General features: G+C 35.6%; 1 non-coding gene across 1 annotated transcript; it reads right to left on the bottom strand.

The window, feature by feature from the left end:
* Positions 1–10,581: 10,581 nt before the first annotated feature.
* On the bottom strand, positions 10,582–10,688 carry LOC141709745 (small nucleolar RNA R71). The gene has a single exon (XR_012570308.1). It is a non-coding gene; the product is annotated as a small nucleolar RNA R71 (small nucleolar RNA).
* Positions 10,689–18,925: the final 8,237 nt, after the last annotated feature.

Below are 18,925 nucleotides of genomic sequence, written 5' to 3' on the forward strand. Positions count from 1 at the left end.
ATTCCGCTCAAGTCTCTTCCTTCTCTAATAGCTGATATTTTATGTTCAAGATGGTCAGGAAAAGCTAGCAGGAACTTTAGGTTAACCTCCTCAGATTCATAATATTTATTATAAAGTTGCAAGTCATTTAAAAATTTGTTGAATCTTTCAAAAACTTCAGTAATTCCTTCTTTAGGCTTGGCCATGAAACCCTCATACTGAGACACCAGTATTCTCCTTTGATTAAATCTTACTTCCTCTGTACCCTCAGACCGAATTTCAATCGTTTCCCAAATCTATTTGGCTGTATCACAGTTGAGAATATTATTTTACATAACATTTTCAAGTAACTCTATCAGTATTAGTTGCAAGCCACTGTCCAGATAAACCTTTTCCTTTTCAGGCTCTATGTATTTTGTGGGGTCTTTAAGGGTAAAGTGAGCTGGAATGACCATGTCTCCATCAATAGATTCATCAACCTTTTCAATGGGGATAAAGGGTCATTTTTGAGAATATGGATGTACATGGGATTGGACATCCTTATGATCACCATCATCTTTTTCTTCCAAAGTGTATAGTTGATTTTATCAAAGGCTGGTGTCTTGATACTACTTATCTTTTGTGCACTCATTCTTTTAAGATATTCATCTGTTTGCTTTCAGATTTTGCTCTGATCCCACTTGTTAGATATTGAATGCAACACAGGGGGGTGAATTTGTTTCTTGGATTCTTAGCCTTTTTAAACTTGTTTGGATTTTAGGTGAACAAAGCAGTTTAGAGTTTGCAGAGATATTATGTTTACAGAAATAATCAACAAGCACAGTATTTTTAAAACTCACTTAATTTGTATTAATTAAATTGGTCTTTCTACAAATTCTATATTATTAAGAAAATAAGAACTCGACTTCTATCTTGAGAGAATACAAGAAAATCTAAATCTGTTTGTTACATGTGAACTAAGGACCTGTGCATGCTTTATAGACAAGCAACATGTGTTTACAAAACTTGCACTAAAATGTACTAAACTACTTTTTAAAGCAACCTTTTTCTATTTCCATTTTTAGCTTAGCAAATTTGTGTAGAATCTTGCGGGTATGTGACCACCCTTTGTCCAGTTAATCTTGGCCCTTAATCTTGTCTTCTTCCAGCTACTTTGCAGACTTTTCAATATAGTGAATAGATCATTTGTTGACTGATAATCTTGAATCTTGAAATTATCTGCATTCTCTATTTTAGAAGTATGTCGATATCTCTAGTTTGTTCTATAGAGAAGTGATATCTCGATAAGTATAATGACTTATCGAGATCTCTGGGTTCTCTCTAGGTATACTTGACTTTTCAAGGTCTCAAGATCCTTGCATGTGAAATGACTTGTCGATATGTCTAAGATCTCTACATGTAAAAATGACTTTTCGATATCTCTGAGATCTCTATATACACATTTTGACTTGTCGATATCTCTGAGATCTCTATATGAGAATTGACTTGTCGATATCTCCAATTCTTTACATCTTCATTTGACTTTTCAATATCTCTGAGTTCTCTACATGCAGAAATGACTTGTTGATATCTCCAGTTCTCTACATCTTCATTTGACTTGTCGATATCTCTAAGACTTCTCTATAAGTCATTTTAGACTTCTCGATAAGTCATTCTGGACTTCTCGAGTAACTTCTCAAATGACTTTGCGATATAACTTGATCTGTGACTTGTCGATATCTTGACTTAGAAAATTTTTCATTGAACAGCTTTATTCAACTCCATGCTTCTACACTTTTCTCTGAGGCATGATCATGGCTTGATCTTCTTCCAGAGTTTATTCCTTAACTTGAATCTGTTCATAGAAAAATCCTCCAGTATAATCTTCTAAACATTTTCCAGACTTAAGAAATACAATACATAATACAAAATTGATTATCAAACAACTTAATCTTAGGGTTGTCAATGTGACTTAGTCTTATTATTATACATGCATGTCTTGCACAACAAGAAGCAAGCGATAATCCTTGCAAGGACTCTCAAACGAGAAATCCCTAAATACCTTGAATCCACAAGAAAAATCTCGAATCCAAGAAGAAGAATTCTTGAATCCAAAAGAAAAATAAGAGAAAACTCTTAGGGTTTTTATTCTATCAAAGATTCTAAATGTTACATCATATCATTGTTTATATAGGGATATAAAACCCTAAATTGAAATAAAAACAAATCCTAAATAAAATAAAATATTTAATATAAATAGCATGATCATGTAGTTTCAAGCTTGCTCATGCACTAGAATCACATATTAGGTGCTCGACTACTGGATTTTTTTTTCTTATTTTGGCATGATCATGCAGCTTGTCAGCATGATCATGTCGTTATCCTCCCTTGCCTACTAAAAACCTTTTCTATTTTGGCATGATCATGTAGCCCATAAGCATGACGATGTTGTTGTCCTCCGTCCCTTCTTATAGACCTTTTCTTTTCGAGTTTCTCTTCAAAATCATGGGCTTCATGTCCTACATCAGTCTCCTCCACTTTTGAAAAACTTGACCTCGAGATCTCATCTAAAACCAGAACATCATAACTCTCTTGCTTATCTCTCCATAGTGATATCTTTATAGGAAAATTTTATATTGGTATCTTGTAGTTTACATTCTCTTCTGAAATAACTTTTAGACATGAATTTATCACAAGAATAAACCTAAACAAATCATGATCAACCATCGCAAACACAAATTTAGACTCGACATCTGAAAATTTATGGGTTAGAAATATAACTTTATCACATGATCACTTTAAGATATTCTTCCAACGGATACAAAACATAGTTTCCACCATTATTTATAAATCTAACTATTTCATCTTGACTGTTGTGATATTAGTTCATATCGAACGGAGAAGGTCCACCCAATACTAATTCACGTGCACCCATATTAAAATTATAAAAAATAGAAACATCCTTGTACTTTAAACTAGCAATGTCGATCACACAATTTTCTCTTGTGTACAAGTCAATCAACAGACAATCCTAATGAACATTAAATGGTGCTACATAAGGTTGTGCAAGAAATTTAATTTCATGAACCATGCACATTATATTAAAGTTCGGATAATTTTCATAATCTACCACAATCTCAAAAGTTTGGGTACTCACCTTACACAATGGTTGAGTTAAGCTCTGATGTTATAAATTGTTCATCAAGTTATAATCATCCAAGAACACTTTTTGTACTCTTTCATCACGATGTTCGTCATTACTATTATTCTCATCTTTGTAGGCATCATCAAGTATTTCTTTGACATGTTCTTCAACATCCCCCGATCTTATCTTCTTCTGTCATATCACCTTCCCCAAAATTTGTAGACACAAAATTTTCAAAATTCATTTTCTCATATCCTTCAAGGTGTTCAAAATAATTTATATTATTTCCACAACCAAGCTCTATTATATTTTTCACACCTAACAAGCTACACTATTTTGGTTGAGGACAAATATCAAACACATTTCCAACATCATCGAGTTCTGTTAAGTGGAAATTATTTCCACTTATAACACTTCGTAAAGCTTCGAATTGATGTTTTATACTCAAGTTATTTGTGTTTTTGATATGTTCTTGTAGTGTTTTGCATTTCAGGCATAAATAAAGGATCCAGCTGATTTAGCATTGCTTTGGTGCTAATTTAGTGTAAGAAGGTGTCATAGATGTTTGCTCGTGGATCGCCATCTCAAACCAGCCAGAAAACAAGCAAAAGGAGTTTTTCTAGAAGGTCAGTGCGCCCACGCTGTAGTAGCACATGGTCGTGCCGAAGATACAGAAAGACAGCGTGCCCGCACTGATGAAGCGCGCGGTCGCGCCGTGTCGGGATGTAAAAATCTTGTTTCAAGTATAGAACTGATTTTCTGGGCTTCCAATCTGTTTGGGCTGCTATATAATCACAACTTAAAGATGTTTCTCATAACAGAGCTGAAGGAGAAGACAACGACAAAACCCATAGCATAATTCAACGAAGGCGAAGAAGATCTATTTTTGTTCTTGTGAATATTTGTTCTAAGTTGTAATCTTGGATGCTCGTATCTTATTTGTTGAACCTAACTCTAAATTACGTACTTTTTTTATTATTCATTTTTATAAAGACCTAGTTTATTATACAATGCTTTCATCGGAACCCACGGTTATGATGAGTTCGGTTATGAACTAAGCGTTATCGTGGGGTTCTAACGAATTTATTTATGAATTTCAATAGTAAATCTTGTTTCGATATCTTGGTGTGTGGTGATTGTATGATATCCTAGTATTGGTTGTGCTTATTCGTCTTATGTGCGTCGCGAACATATAAGATAGCGTGTTAATCTCTAATGAAGCGACAGTGAATTTAGAGGTTTAGAACTTGCCATGCTAGCATAGGTTCATGTATTTGTCATGCATGATTTGTAGGTAATTTTAACCATCTTACTTTCCCTATATAATTATGATAGATAACTTGCGCATTAAACCTTTGTATTGTCGAATTTTATAGATATATAGGGTCTCAACATACTTGGTGTCTATTTAGCTTCTATCTCTTTTGTGGATGTTTGGTAGTATGTTATTCGTGCAACGAAAGTTGTCGTTTATCAATTTTGTGTCTGATTAGTTGTCACCACCATTGCTTGCTAAGGTTAAGAACAAAAGGACTTTGAATGAAGTATTTAATGAAGTTAGAATCCCATGTTTATCTCATATAATAAATCATCCTTTATTCTCTTAGTTATTTGCATGTTCGTTAATATCTTAGTTATAACAAAACCCAATTTGTTATTCATCCTAGCATTGAATAATAACTATATCATTATTGCATAAGCGCATAAATCTTAAGTTAACCAAAAGAGTCTCTGTAGGAACGAACTATAATTTATTCTATATTACTTGCGAACGCGTATACTTGCGTGTATTATTAGCGCGTGTTTTCGTCCTAACAAGTTCGTAACGTTAAACTGTAGCATCATCTTGCCTAAGTTCCATATGCATCTTATATTCATAACCCTCCGATAAAATCCTCTCAAACATCAATCGCTTCATCAGCCTCCAAGACTGAATTGGTTATTTTCCTTTACGTCTCCCGCAACTTCTCCCTCCAAACAACAACGATACTTTTTAGTTTACAAGCCACTAGTTTTACCTGTCTATATTTATCAACCTCTGTAAACTCAAAGAAGTGCTAAAGCTTCAAAATCCAGTCTATGAAATCTTCAATTCCTGACTTCCCATAGAATTACGAAATATCTGCCTGAATCTTGTAATCGTTAGGATGCTGATTGCTGCTATGACCAGATACATTATACGTGTTGAGGTAAAATATTCAACTCTATGTTTGTTGTCCCTAGTACTACTAACCTCTGTATATTGTTGAAACATCATTTTTTAATTTTTCATAGATTACCTTAACTCTTCTATTGCCCGTCTATTAGCAGCCTCACGATCACAATCGTTAGAACCTCCGACTATACTTCTCCCGGTGATCGTAGAACGAGGTGAAATCATTGCTCTTAACATCTGTACGGTTGGATCGTCAAAAAAATCATTTTAAAATTTATCTTGTAAATCGAGAATGAGTCTCGTTGTTGGGAGTTGCACTTTTACTAGATTTTCTATTCCTAACATGAAAGATGAATTTGAAAATTTTTAATAATTGTTTTACATGACTAAAATTGATATATCTTAATATCCGTATGGTTGGATCTTCAGAAAAATAATTTAAAAAATTTATCTTCTAAATCGGTAATGAATCTCATTGTTGAGAGTTGTATTTTAACTAGATTTTTCAATTCCTGACATGCAAGATGAATTTGAAATTTTTTAATAATTTTTTCACATGACTAAAATCAATATATTTTAACATCCGTACGGTTGGATCGTCGAAAAATCATTTTCAAAATTTATCTTGTAAATTGGGAAACAGGTCTCGTTGTGGGAATAGTACTTTTACTAGGTTCTTCTATTCCTAACATGCAAGATGAATTTGCATTTTTTAATTAATTTTTTCATATGAAAAAATTGATATATCTTAATATCCGAGTGGTTGGATCGTCGAAAAAATCATTTTAAAAATTTATCTTGGAGATCGGGAACGAGTCTCGTTGTCGGAAGTGGTACTTTTACTTGATTTTTCTAGTGCTGACATGCAAGATGAATTTGAATTTTTTTATAATTTTTCATATGACCAAAATTGATATATTAACATTCATATGGTGGGATCGTCGAAAAAATTATTTAATAAACTTATCTTGTTAATCGGGAATCTCATTTTATCGAGTAATACTTCTACAATGGTTTCCTTGAAACACCATTGTGTGAGAAATAAAGTTTCTAGAAGGTTCTAGAATGAGACGTATAGACAATGGTTTGTATTAAAATATCATGTACAAGATCAACTAAGACAATGCTTTTTTTTATTATAAAACTGTTGTGTAAACATATTAGCTTTTTTCAATCTAACGGCTAATATCTAATCTCATTTCAATTAAGGGCTCTCTTTTTGCCACCTCAGCAATCCTTGTAAAAGGTTTATCACCTATCACGTGGTGCCACCTCAATACGTGGTGCCCATTGAACTTTCTCAGGCAACTATTTTCATTTTGTTGTTTGATGGTTTAGAAGACAACCCTTTTAAAAACTATTGTCTGAATTACATAACGTAATATCTAAGAGCTTGTATGAGATCAACTTAGACAACACTTTTATTTTAACATAAAACCGTTGTGTAAGAATATCAGCTAGTTTTTCATCCCAGGTCGATATCTCATCTCATTTCAATAAAGGGATCTCTTTTCGCAACATCAATGATCCTTGTGAAAGTTTTACCACCTATCACGTGGCGCCACCTCAATTCATGGTGCCCACTAAAATTCTTCATACAATTGTTTTCATTCCGTTATTTGATGGTTTGGAAGGTAACCTTTCTGAAAAACTGTTGTCTGAATTATACAATATAATATCAAAAACTGTTGTCTTAAGTCCCTACACGTTAACATAGTAACAACGGTTTATAATCGTTGTATTAAAGATTTACAACAACACTACATTTAAAAACTGTTATCTGACTCGATGAGAGGATATAACATGTACAACAGTTTAAAAAAAGATGGATAACAATTGTTTGTTCTGAAACTCACGCAACTGTTTATTTTACAAAATCAATTCACCGTGGTATGATTTTTTAGGAGACGGTTTTTTTTAACCGTCTGTCATCCATTGTCTGATTGCAAATTTCTTGTAGTGTGATTTGAAGTAAGGCTTTCCCAAGAGCATGAAGAGAGAAGACATATTCTTGAAGGTTGAGGGCGTCATAAACTTCTCTGTTTGAAATTTCTAGGTGTATGCCGTAGTGACCCATTCTACATACTTGAATGATATAGGAATTTTCTCCCCAGAATACTGCTTGATCGACAGTAAAATCTTTCATTGCCCCCGAAGATCTCCATAAATTGTAGCCCTCTATCATCACGGATGATCACGCCTACATAATTGAGTTTACCTTTTGGGAGGAGGTTTTTAGCATAAGAGTGTGGATGTTAATTTTTAACTAAGCCTTCATCTGGAATCAACCTAAGCCTTCATCTGGAACCAACCTAACATGCTCCATTTCCTTGGAAAAAGAGAGAGAAAAAGGATATAATTATGAAGATGAATGAAGATAACAAAATTAGAAGGCATGAGATAATTGAGAGAACACCCATATATATAATATGGGCGAGTAGAGAATCAAAAAAGGCTTTAAGGAGCGAGGAAGAAAATTATTGCTTCCTGATGCATAATCGACTGAATGCAATATTATGATAAATGTATGTTTGAATGGTATCTTTTGAGTGTATCGGGACTATTCATGTGCATACTCTATAACTGTCTAGAGAAACTAAACGCTTCATACATATATACACGAATAATGGCTTCTTTCTTGAACTTAAATGAGTATTAAATAGTTAATTGATCTTGAATTACAAGATAATTAAAATTTTGAAACTATGAAACACAAAAAGCCTCGGGAAAAATAAAAATGAAACCGTCTTATTCGTATCAAAACCCTAGTCAGCCCTTTGAACCCCATGATCAAAGTATTAGTGACACTTGTGCCTAAATTAAGCTCAAAAATTTGTCATCATTTTGATGCTCGCTTTTTCTAGTGAGTTCACATTAAAGTTTATAAATCCTGGGACATAACTGAGACACATTTGCTGCTCTGAAATATTGTATTCCCACATATTCGACTCGTGTAACCATACACCATGAGTGAGGTCATTTAGAATGAGATTCATGGCATTTGTTGAATCTTTGCAAATTATCAACTTTCTTACCCAAAACTACCATATTTTATGTAGCTCATCAAACACTTCTACATCTTCACTATCATTTGCATGACATGGACCTGAAAATGTATACACTAATTTCCTAGTTTTGTCTTTAAGAGAGCCTTCAATGCCTCCATTATTGATCTATTATGTGCTCAAGATAGTGGAGCATTTTACACGGCCGTTCACTCGATTTTCATAGTCGTACTTCACTCCTTTTGTTCAAGATGTCCCTACACATTCGATAAATATAGTTACAGACAAATAAAGATGATGATTTCATCTTTTAATTTTCAAATCAATTTTACAAAGGACAAAGTAAATAATTTAAAGTATTGAAAATTTTAAATTCACAATATATATAGGCCTTTCTTTAAGAGAACTCTATTATATAGAGAACCGTAGATAGCCCTTGATTTTATTATAGAATTTCATTAAATTTATTGCTAATATAGAATAATAATTATTTTTAAATATAATAAAATGTTTAACAATTATAATTTGAAAAAAAAACATTATTTTAAATTTGACTATACTGTGAAATAATTTTGAATAAGTGTGAGTTTACTTTGGTATTGTAACGATATATGATGAAAAATGAAATAAATATGTATTTATATATATTTTTAAATAATAATTCTCTACGGACTTTTATCTAATGGGGCCCTCCATGAATTGTCACCATATATATATACACACACATTTTTCTATACATCTCTTTAAGTTAATTTTAGACCGTGATTTAAAAATAATTTTTATTTCTTGTTTTTTCAAGTTTTTTTTTGCCAAATGCAGAAAACTTTCATTAACTTGAATATAATACAGTCGGGACAAACCCCCAACTGTCGATACAACATGGTGGTAAAATAAATATCATACTAAAAACAATTAGATGATTATTTCCTGATTGTTTAACACATAGAATTTAAAAATTCTTGAAATTAAAAATGAAATCAAAGACATCCGAAGCGATCCAAATCAACATCTCCGAAAATAGCAACATCGCAATTGACCATATCACATAAAAACCATTGTTAGCCCAATGTTCAGAAACACCAATCACATAAACTGAGATTGGAGAAGCGAAATCACAGCTATCTACTTGCCGGATATCGGCTATAGACATGCCGAAAACACCCCACCTATCTACATGTCGGATACCAGCTATTGACATGCCGAAAGTGTAAACCCGTGAAAGATGAACAATCTTCGGGTCTCAATATACTTGGTGTTTATTCAGCTTCTATCTCTTTTGTGGATGTCTAGTAGTATGTTATTCGTGCAACGAAAGTTGGCGTTTATCAGTTTCATGTTATCTGATTAGTTGTCACCACCATTGCATGCTAAGATTAAGAACAAAAGGACTTTGAATGAAGTATTTAATGAAGTTCGAATCCCATGCTTGTCTCATATAATAAATCATCCTTTATTCTCTTAGTTATTTGCATGTTAGTTAATATCTTAATTATAACGAAACACAATTTGTTATTTTTCTTAGCATTGAATAATAACCATATCATTGTTGCATAAGCGCATAAATCTTAAGTTAACCAAAAGAGTCTCTATGGGAACGAACTAGAATTAATTCTATATTACTTGCGAACGCGTATACTTGCGTGTATTATTAGCACGTGTTTTCGTCCTAACAAGTTTTTGGCACCACTGCCGGGGACTCGGTGTTAATTTTTAGTTTATGTGTTTGTCATCAGTGATCGTTAAAGTTCATTGACTCGGACATTGTTACTTACATTTTTCCTTGTCGTGTTTCAGGTACTCTAGCGAGCATGTATACTTACACGTTCTCGGTCTCGTAAGAAAACTCTGGATCAAGCCGAGGAAGAAGTTGTGGTAGAGCAGGAAGTTTTTGAGGAAGAAGAGAAAGTTGAAAAAGAAGCACTAGTTGTGATAGGAGATCAAGATGGAAAATCTGAAGGCTTTGATGGACTATTCTTAGCCTAAGATTAATGATATTCAGTCCAGCATTATCAGACCTGCCATCTCGGCTAACACCTTTGAGATCAAGTCGAGCACGATTCAGATGATACAGAATTCAGTTCAGTTTGGGGGTTCTCCTATAGAAGATCCCAACATGCACATCAGGGATTTCATCGAGATATGCGACACTTTCAAGTTCAATGGTGTGTCTGAAGATGCTATTAAGCTGAGACTTTTCCCATTCTCTCTGATGGGTAAGGCTAATTGCTGGTTATATTCTCTACCAGCAGGTTCTATCACTAAATGGGAGGATCTTGCTAAAAGTTTCTCACTAAGTTCTTCCTATGGTAAAGACGAATGCAATGAGGAATGCTCTTACTCAGTTTGCGCATCAATCTGGAGAATCTTTGTGTGAGGCTTAGGATCGCTACAAGGAGATGCTTAGGAAGTGCCCACGCCATGGCATGTCTGATTAGATGATCATAAATTGTTTCTACAATGATTTGGGTGCACAGTCTAGACCTATGCTCGATGCAGCGTCAGGTCGAACCTTATGGGCCAAAAACTATAATGAAGCTTATGAGTTGATTAAGCTGATGACAGCTAATGAATACCAGAATCCAACGCAGAGAATGTTGTAAGTCAAGGTAGCAGGAATTCTGGAAGTGGATACAGCTACTGCTATAACTGCTCAACTTTAAGCTTTGACGATGAAAGTGGATTCTTTGGCTAATTATGGAGTTAATCAGATCACTACTGTTTGTGAGCTTTGTGCGGGAGCACATAAGACTGAGCAGTGTGTTATTTCTAGTGAATCAACTCAGTTTGTGAGCAACTTTCAGAGGTCACAACAAGCTCTAGCCACTTATCATCCCAACAATAGCAATCATCCTAACTTCAGCTGGAGCAACAATCAGAATATGGTGCAACAACCATATCAGCCATACACAGCGAAGCAGTATAACCCTCCTGGTTTTCAAAAACCGCAATATGCACCAAGGCAACAACTCCAATTTCAGCAGCTGCCTCAAGCTAATGAAAAATATGAATTGGAGGAGTTGAGGCTCATATGCAAGAGCCAAGCAGTTTCTATCAAGGCCTTGGAGAATCAAATTGGGCAGATTTCTAATGCCTTGCTGAATCATAAACCGGGTACACTACCTAGTGATACAGAAGTGCCAGGAAAGAGGGAAGCTAAGGAGCAGGTTAAGGCAATTACATTGAGATCTGGAAAGGTTACGAATCCTGAAAAATCTAAAGTTCCAGAATTTGAAGTTGTGGCTGAAGAAGAGGAGCCGAAGGAAGAAGAAGTGGAACCAAGGAAGACAGATGTTGTCATCACTCCTCCTGAGGGTAATACAGGGGATAAACAGGTCTATCCTCCACCCCATTTTCCTAAGAGGCTGCAGAACCAAAAGCTGGATAAGTAATTTTCTAAGTTCTTGAAAGTTTTCAAGAAACTTCATATCAACATACCTTTCGCTGAAGCTCTTGAACAAATGCCTAGTTATGCGAAGTTCATGAAAGGTATTCTTTCTCGGAAAATGAAGCTCGATGACTTAGAGACTGTTGCTCTCACGGAGGAATGCAGTGCTATGTTGCAACAAAAGTTGCCTATGAAGCTTAAAGATCCTGGAAGCTTCACTATTCCTTGCACCATTAGAAAAGTGTCATTCGACAAATGCTTATTTGACTTGGGAGCTAGAATCAATCTATGTCTTTATCTCTCTTCAAGAAGTTGGGTCTACCTGATCCAAAGTCTGCATATATGTCCTTGCAGTTGGATGATCACTCTATTACATATCCACGAGGCATTGTGGAAGATGTATTGGTCAAAGTGGACAAACTCATCTTTCATGTTGACTTTGTTATTCTTGATTTCGAGGAAGATAAGAAGATTCCCATCATTTTGGGAAGACCTTTATTGGCTACTGGCCAAACCTTAATTGATGTGCAGAAGGGTGAGCTCACTATGAGAGTTCAAGATCAGGATGTCACCTTCAATATTTTTAATACCATGAAATTCCCTACTATAAAGAGGAATGCTTTAAGGTGGAATTGGTCGAATTTGTGGTTACTTCAGAATTGGATCATGTGCTAAAATTAGAAGCCTTAGAGAAAGCCTTATTGGGGGATTCTGATAGTGAAGATGATGAAAGTGACCAACAGTTACAATATTTGAATGCTTCTTCTTGGAAGCGAAGATCGGAAATTCCATTTGAATCTCTTGGACTGGAAGAGCTGAAAAGTTCTCCAAAGTGCCTCAAGACATCTATTGAGGAAGCTCCTACTCTTGAGCTTAAGCCTTTGCCTGAATATTTGAGGTATACATTTGTAGGTGATGCATCTACTTTTCCTGTTATTATTGCATCTGACCTTTTAGGTAATAATGAGGAAAAGCTTTTGAGAATTCTTAGAGAGTTCAAATTGGCAATTGGATGGATTATAGCAGATATCAAGGGAATCAGGCCTTCTTATTGCATGCATAAAATTCTGCTAGAGGAAGGAAGCAAGCCTACTGTTGAGAAACAGAGAAGGCTAAATTCGATTATGAAAGAGGTTGTGAAGAAGGAAATCCTCAAATGGCTAGATGCAGGGATCATCTATCCCATTTCTGACAGTTCTTGGGTGAGCCCAGTTCAGTGTATGCCAAAGAAAAGAGGTATCACTTTGGTTGCGAAAGAGAAGAATGAGCTCATTCCTACTCGAACAGTCATGGGGTGGAGAGTTTGCATGGATTACAGAAAGTTGAACAAAGCTACAAGGAAAGATCACTTCCCTCTTTCTTTTATTGATCATATGCTTGATAGATTGGCTGGGCATGAGTACTACTGTCTTCTGGATGGCTATTTAGGTTATAATCAGAATTGTATCGCTCCAGAAAATCAAGAGAAAACTACCTTCACATGTCCTTTTAGTACTTTTGCATTTAGGAGAGTTTCTTTTGGGCTTAATGGTGCACCAGCCATATTTCAGAGATGCATGATGGCTATCTTCTCTGATATGATTGGAAATAATGTAGAAGTGTTCGTGGATGATTTCTCGGTCTTTGGAATTTTTTATGATAAATGTTTGGACAATCTTGGGTTAGTGTTGAAAAGGTGCATTGAGACCAATCTGGTTTTCAGTTAGGAGAAATGTCACTGTAAAAATGCGCCAAGGCATCATTCTTGGGCACAAGTTCTCTAGTAAGGGTCTTGAGGTGGAAAACATAAACAGATAAACAGATAAATAATATTAAACTGTGAAGCACAGGAACCCTATAGATGAAGATAGGATAAACACAAAGAACCAAATGATGTGATTGACTCTTTAAGTCCTCTAACAAATCATGGGAAGAAGTTCATTATCATGTTCAAGCTGCCATGAAGAATAAGACAACAAGGGACTTTAAGCATCAGTTTCATGAATTGATTTCAAGTGTTACAGATCAAGGGTTCAGTGAAAGAAGCAATGGATAAACACCAATTTGTATCACCTCAGAAACTCAAGACACATTATATTAGGATTCTCTCAATGCTAGTTGTTTGTGAACCAGACCAGTGCACCAAACATCAGTATTCAAGAAAGAATTTTAATTCAGTTTCAGAAGGAAATGTTGATATATTGAATAATGGAATATTCTAAGTCAGGACAGTCCTCTCCCAGGTCGCTATAGAAGTGTACAAAGACTATGGTCACCACAGAACTGGTCGCCATAGAGATTCTCCAAGGCACCAGTGGTCGCCATAGACTGTAGTCTCCACAGAAGAAACCTCTGTCACTACGCGGTCGCCATAGAGCCTTAGCTGATTCGCAGAACTTCAAGTGGATCACTTGGTCACCATAGAGGTTCTCTTGGTCGCCATAAAATTCATATGGTCGCCATAGAGATTCTCTTGGTCACCATAGAATATATATGGTCACCATAGAGGTTCTCTTGGTCGCCATAGAAGTCATATGGTCGCCATAGAAGTTCATTGGTCACCATAGAGCATATGCAGTCGCCATAGAGCTCTACAGAGACACTGGTCAGTATAGAAGCTTGCCCTGGTCGCCATATGAGAGTTGTATTCATTGATTTTAATTGCAGAAAAGTTAAATGGAATGTGTGAACACAAACATACCACATGTCCACTGAATTTGGAAGTCTACAACAGAAGCTGAATGAATGTAATTCATTATCAGTCATCTTCTTCAGCAACACAATTCAGTTTACGAGAGCTCCATCAAAGCCCCTCATTTATTAAGCTTGTAAACATATTGTTATGCTGATGAATTTATTGTAGCTAATCAATTTATTGATTAGATTGTTGCAACCTCAAGGATTATATTAATAAAACAATATCTTCCTCGAATTGTTTTGTGTCTTATTTGATTCCGTACTTTTAACGAAGAACTTGTAAACGAATCGAAAAGATTGTAGGTATCGTATTCAACCCCCCCCCCCTTTTACGATACTTTGGGACTAATAATTGGTATCAAAGCTTGTTGATTGACATACAAATCAAGATCCGGAGAAAGAAACAAGTTCTTAAAAAATTTCTTGAATTTTTTAATTTTCAACAATTTGTCATTTCTTGAAATTTTGAACTTTAAATAATTTAATTCCGCCAAGATGATGAACAACCAAAGAATTGGAAGTATAAAGGTTCCCCCATTCGATAGAGATAATTACAACTTATGAAAGAAAAAGATGATGATGTTTATGAAAGCTTCGAATCCATATTACATTGGGATAATACTGAATGGCCCTTATGTTCCGATGGAAGTAGTCGCTGAATCCACAACCACAACTGGTATGAGAATTCCTTCCTCATCCATTCCCAGGGATCCGTCTAAATATACGGAAATTGATAAGGAGTTGATAAATCTGGACACAGGCCTTCAACTCATAATTGTGGAATCGACCGATAAAGATATGCGTCATCAACTTCTAGGATGTAACAGTGCAAAAGATATGTGGGATACCATTGAGCTTTTAATGGAAGGTATAGAAGAAGTCAAAGAAAACAGGATGGATATTTTGACGACTCAGTATGAGGCATTCAAACTTTAACCCGGAGAAGCATTGTCTTCACTCTTTGAGAGATATACAAGACTGTTAAGTGAATTAAAGCTGCAAGGGAAAGTTTACCCTATAAGAGAGTCTAACAGAAAGTTTATGATGACGCTCCCAGTTCACCTAGAACAAAAGAATACTTCAATCAGGGAAAGGACAGATTTTATTACTATGTCCCTGGATGTGATCTATCGAAAGCTAAGAACACATGAACTGGAGTAAGAGCAGAGAGCTATTTTCTATGGACCTGGTTCTATTGACAGTAAGAGTACGACACTTGAAAAAACCACTGCACTTGTAGTTCGTGAACCTGAAATCCAAGAAAGTAAGGTTGCACCCTCCTCAATAATTAAAGAAATTGTCATAGCTGAAATTGTTCATTGTGAGCCAGAGGATGAAAATGAGTTTTACACTCAGGAAGAACTTGAACAGTTGGAGGACAAATCTATGGCATACATGGATGAAAAATTTAGTCATGTTAGATTCAGAAGAAAGCCCAACTATAAACCAAGGGGTTCATCAGGAAGATTTCAGAAAGGAAGCTACTCATCAGGGTCAAGCTCCGGAGGAGGTTACAAGTCAAGTTGGATAGACAAGAGCAAAACTAGATGTTACAACTGCAATGAGTTAGGGCACTTTGCATCTGATTGTAGAAATCCCAAGGCAGCAAAATCAAATGACTCCTATAAAAAGAATGAAACTTATGAAAGTTTGAAAAGGAAGAAGGAGAAGCTGAAACAGAAGCTAAATGCTTATGTGGTGAAGGAAAAGGGAAGAGCATACATTGCTGAAGGAAAATGCTGGGATGATACTGATTCGGATGAAGAGGAAGAGTACGTGAATCTGACTCTTATGGTAGACTTTGCAGAGGAATCATCACAATCATCTCAGGTTCCTGAACTTACCACTATAGATATGACTGTGTATGAATACAAATCTACTGTGCATGAACTTACTTTAGAATTGTATAATGTTCATACAAGCATGCTTGCATATAAACTTGAAAATGATAAGTTAGTTCTTAAATCTGAGAGTTTAACATCTAGGAATGAAGAACTAGAATTGCTTGTAGTTGGACTAGAAGGCCTTAAGCAAAAGAATGAATATCTAGAAAATAAGGTTAAATGCAATGCATACATAGAAGCCATTCTTAGAACCCAAATTGCTGACTTAGAAAAGAAGTTACAGGCGTTTAAGAATGCAGCTTTGACTCAGAATGAGATAATAGATAGTCAAAGATTTAAATCTAAGACTTTAATAGGACTTGACTATTCTAAGCTAAACAGTAAGAAACATAGTGGTACATCTGAGATAAACATGTTTGTCTCAGAAAAGGTTCCATATGTTATTAAGGATGCTATATCTCCGTTATTCACTGAGTCTATTTTAGAACCTATGGATGAAGTAAGTTTGCTAATCAATGAGGAATTGATTGCTGAAGATAGAGAGAAGGAAGAGGAATCCCCTAAGACTCTTAAGGCTCCAGCTAGTAAAGCCAAATCCATAGCTGACCCCGGTAATAAGGTGGATAGTAAGGAACCTGACACACTTAAGAAACCAGACCCCATAGTTAACTCTAAGACTGGTGAGGGTGCTAAGGTTAAGAATAAGAAGAACAGAAATGGCAAGGTATGTGTAAATAAGAAATCTGACTTTGCATCTTCCTCATCTGCATCTAGGAAGTTATGTAATAATTACAATTCTGTTACACACCTTACACATGCATGCACTAAAGCTAAAGTAGAATATGTTGTATCTTTTAGTATGCCCGCCATGCCTAACATGCCTAGCTTTCATGAGCCCTGTGGTATAGTTGGACGTATGCCATGTGCATTTGTTACCATGTATGAATATTTTAAAGCTTTTCATGCAACTACTAGCACTTGCATTCACACTAAGACAAGCATGGGTAATGAGCACACACAGACTAAGACTGTAGTACCTCATGTCTCTAAGTCTAACATCTCTGATAAGACTAGCACTGAGAAGGAGTCAGTCAAAGTGAAAGCTAAGCCTGTCAAGGTGTCATTTGTTGATACTGTTTCTACCCCTAAACCTTTGGGTACCAAAGTCTTCTTAATCAATCTGTGTTTGCAGGGTAAGGTAAGAAAGGAAAAGATCATGTGAATTTTGGATAATGGGTGTTCTAGGCACATGACAGGAGAAAAGTCCTTGCTCACAGGATTGGTTGAGAAAGCTTGCCCTATAGTTACCTTTGGAGATGACAGCAATGGATTTACTAAGGGATATGGCAATTTGGAAATTGGTAATGTCATCACTGAAAACATCTCTCTTGTGGAAGGATTAAAGAATAATCTTCTAAGCGTAAGTCAGTTTTATGACAGGGGATACAATGTTGATTTTAGATCAGAAAGATGTTTGATCTCACACACGAAAGATGAAAATCTTGCTTTACAGGGAGTAAGGAAAGGTAATTTGTACATAGCTGACTTGAAGTCTACCTGTGATGGAGTAATCAGATGTTTTCACAGCAAAGCTTCATCAGAACTAAGTTGGCTATGACATAAGAAGCTCTCGCACTTAAACTTCAAGACAATGAAATCTCTGATTAAGAGAGAACTAGTGAGAGGACTACCACAGATGGAATTATGTCAAGAAGGACTCTGTGAAGCATGTGAAAAAGGGAAATCAAAGAAAGCATCACACAGAAGAAAGGAAATGACAAGCATAAATGAACCTCTTCAGTTGATTCACATGGATTTAGTTGGTCTAGTGCATGTGTTGTCAATATCAAGGAAAATATATGCTTTAATGATGGTCGATGACTTCTCCAAATACACATGGGTGTTGTTTTTACAATCCAAAGATGAAGCACCTCAGCTGATAGTGGATCATATAAAGAAAATTGAGATGGAAGCGAAATTACCTGTTAGGAAGATCAGATCAGATAATGGGACAGAATTCAAGAATGCATTTCTAAATAAATTCTGTATAGAGAAAGGTATTTCGAGATAGTATTCAGCTCCAAGAACTCCACAACAAAACGGGGTAGTAGAAAGGAAGAATCATACCTTGGTTGAAGCAGCAAGGACTATGCTAAGTGAATCAAGACTTCCTATTTACTTCTGGGCTGAAGCTGTCAACACAGCATGTTATACTAAAAATCGTACCCTGATAAATAAAGATCATGACAAGACTCCTTATGAGATAATGGCTGACAAAAAACCAACACTGAAATACATTCATGTCTTTGGTGCTAAATGCTTTGTGTTGAAGGAAGGAAATGAGCATCTAGGAAAGTTTGATGTTAAGGTAGAAGAAGGCATATTTCCTGACTATTCTCTGAAGTCTAAAGCTTATAGGGTTTATATGATTACTGATCAGAAGGTTATTAAAAGCCTTAATGTAACATTCGATGACACCAACTTGGCAAGCCTGCAAAGAGAAAAGGATTCTGAATCTCTAGAATTTGAAAATCTATCAGATGATCCTTTGGAGATAATAGAGCCTGAGATTTCTAGAACTATATCTACAGTACATGGAAATGCTGATTCAGGATCAAGTGGTGGTAATGGTGGAAACAATGATTATGGTAATCAGACAGGAACACCTTCAAGAACCACTACACCAAGATTAGAATCATCCAATCATGGTGACAGCAACTCAGGGGGAGCAGGAAGAGGATCTACAGTTCACACTCA

Source organism: Apium graveolens, chromosome 2, assembly GCF_009905375.1.
Source record: "Apium graveolens cultivar Ventura chromosome 2, ASM990537v1, whole genome shotgun sequence".
NCBI lineage: Eukaryota > Viridiplantae > Streptophyta > Magnoliopsida > Apiales > Apiaceae > Apium > Apium graveolens.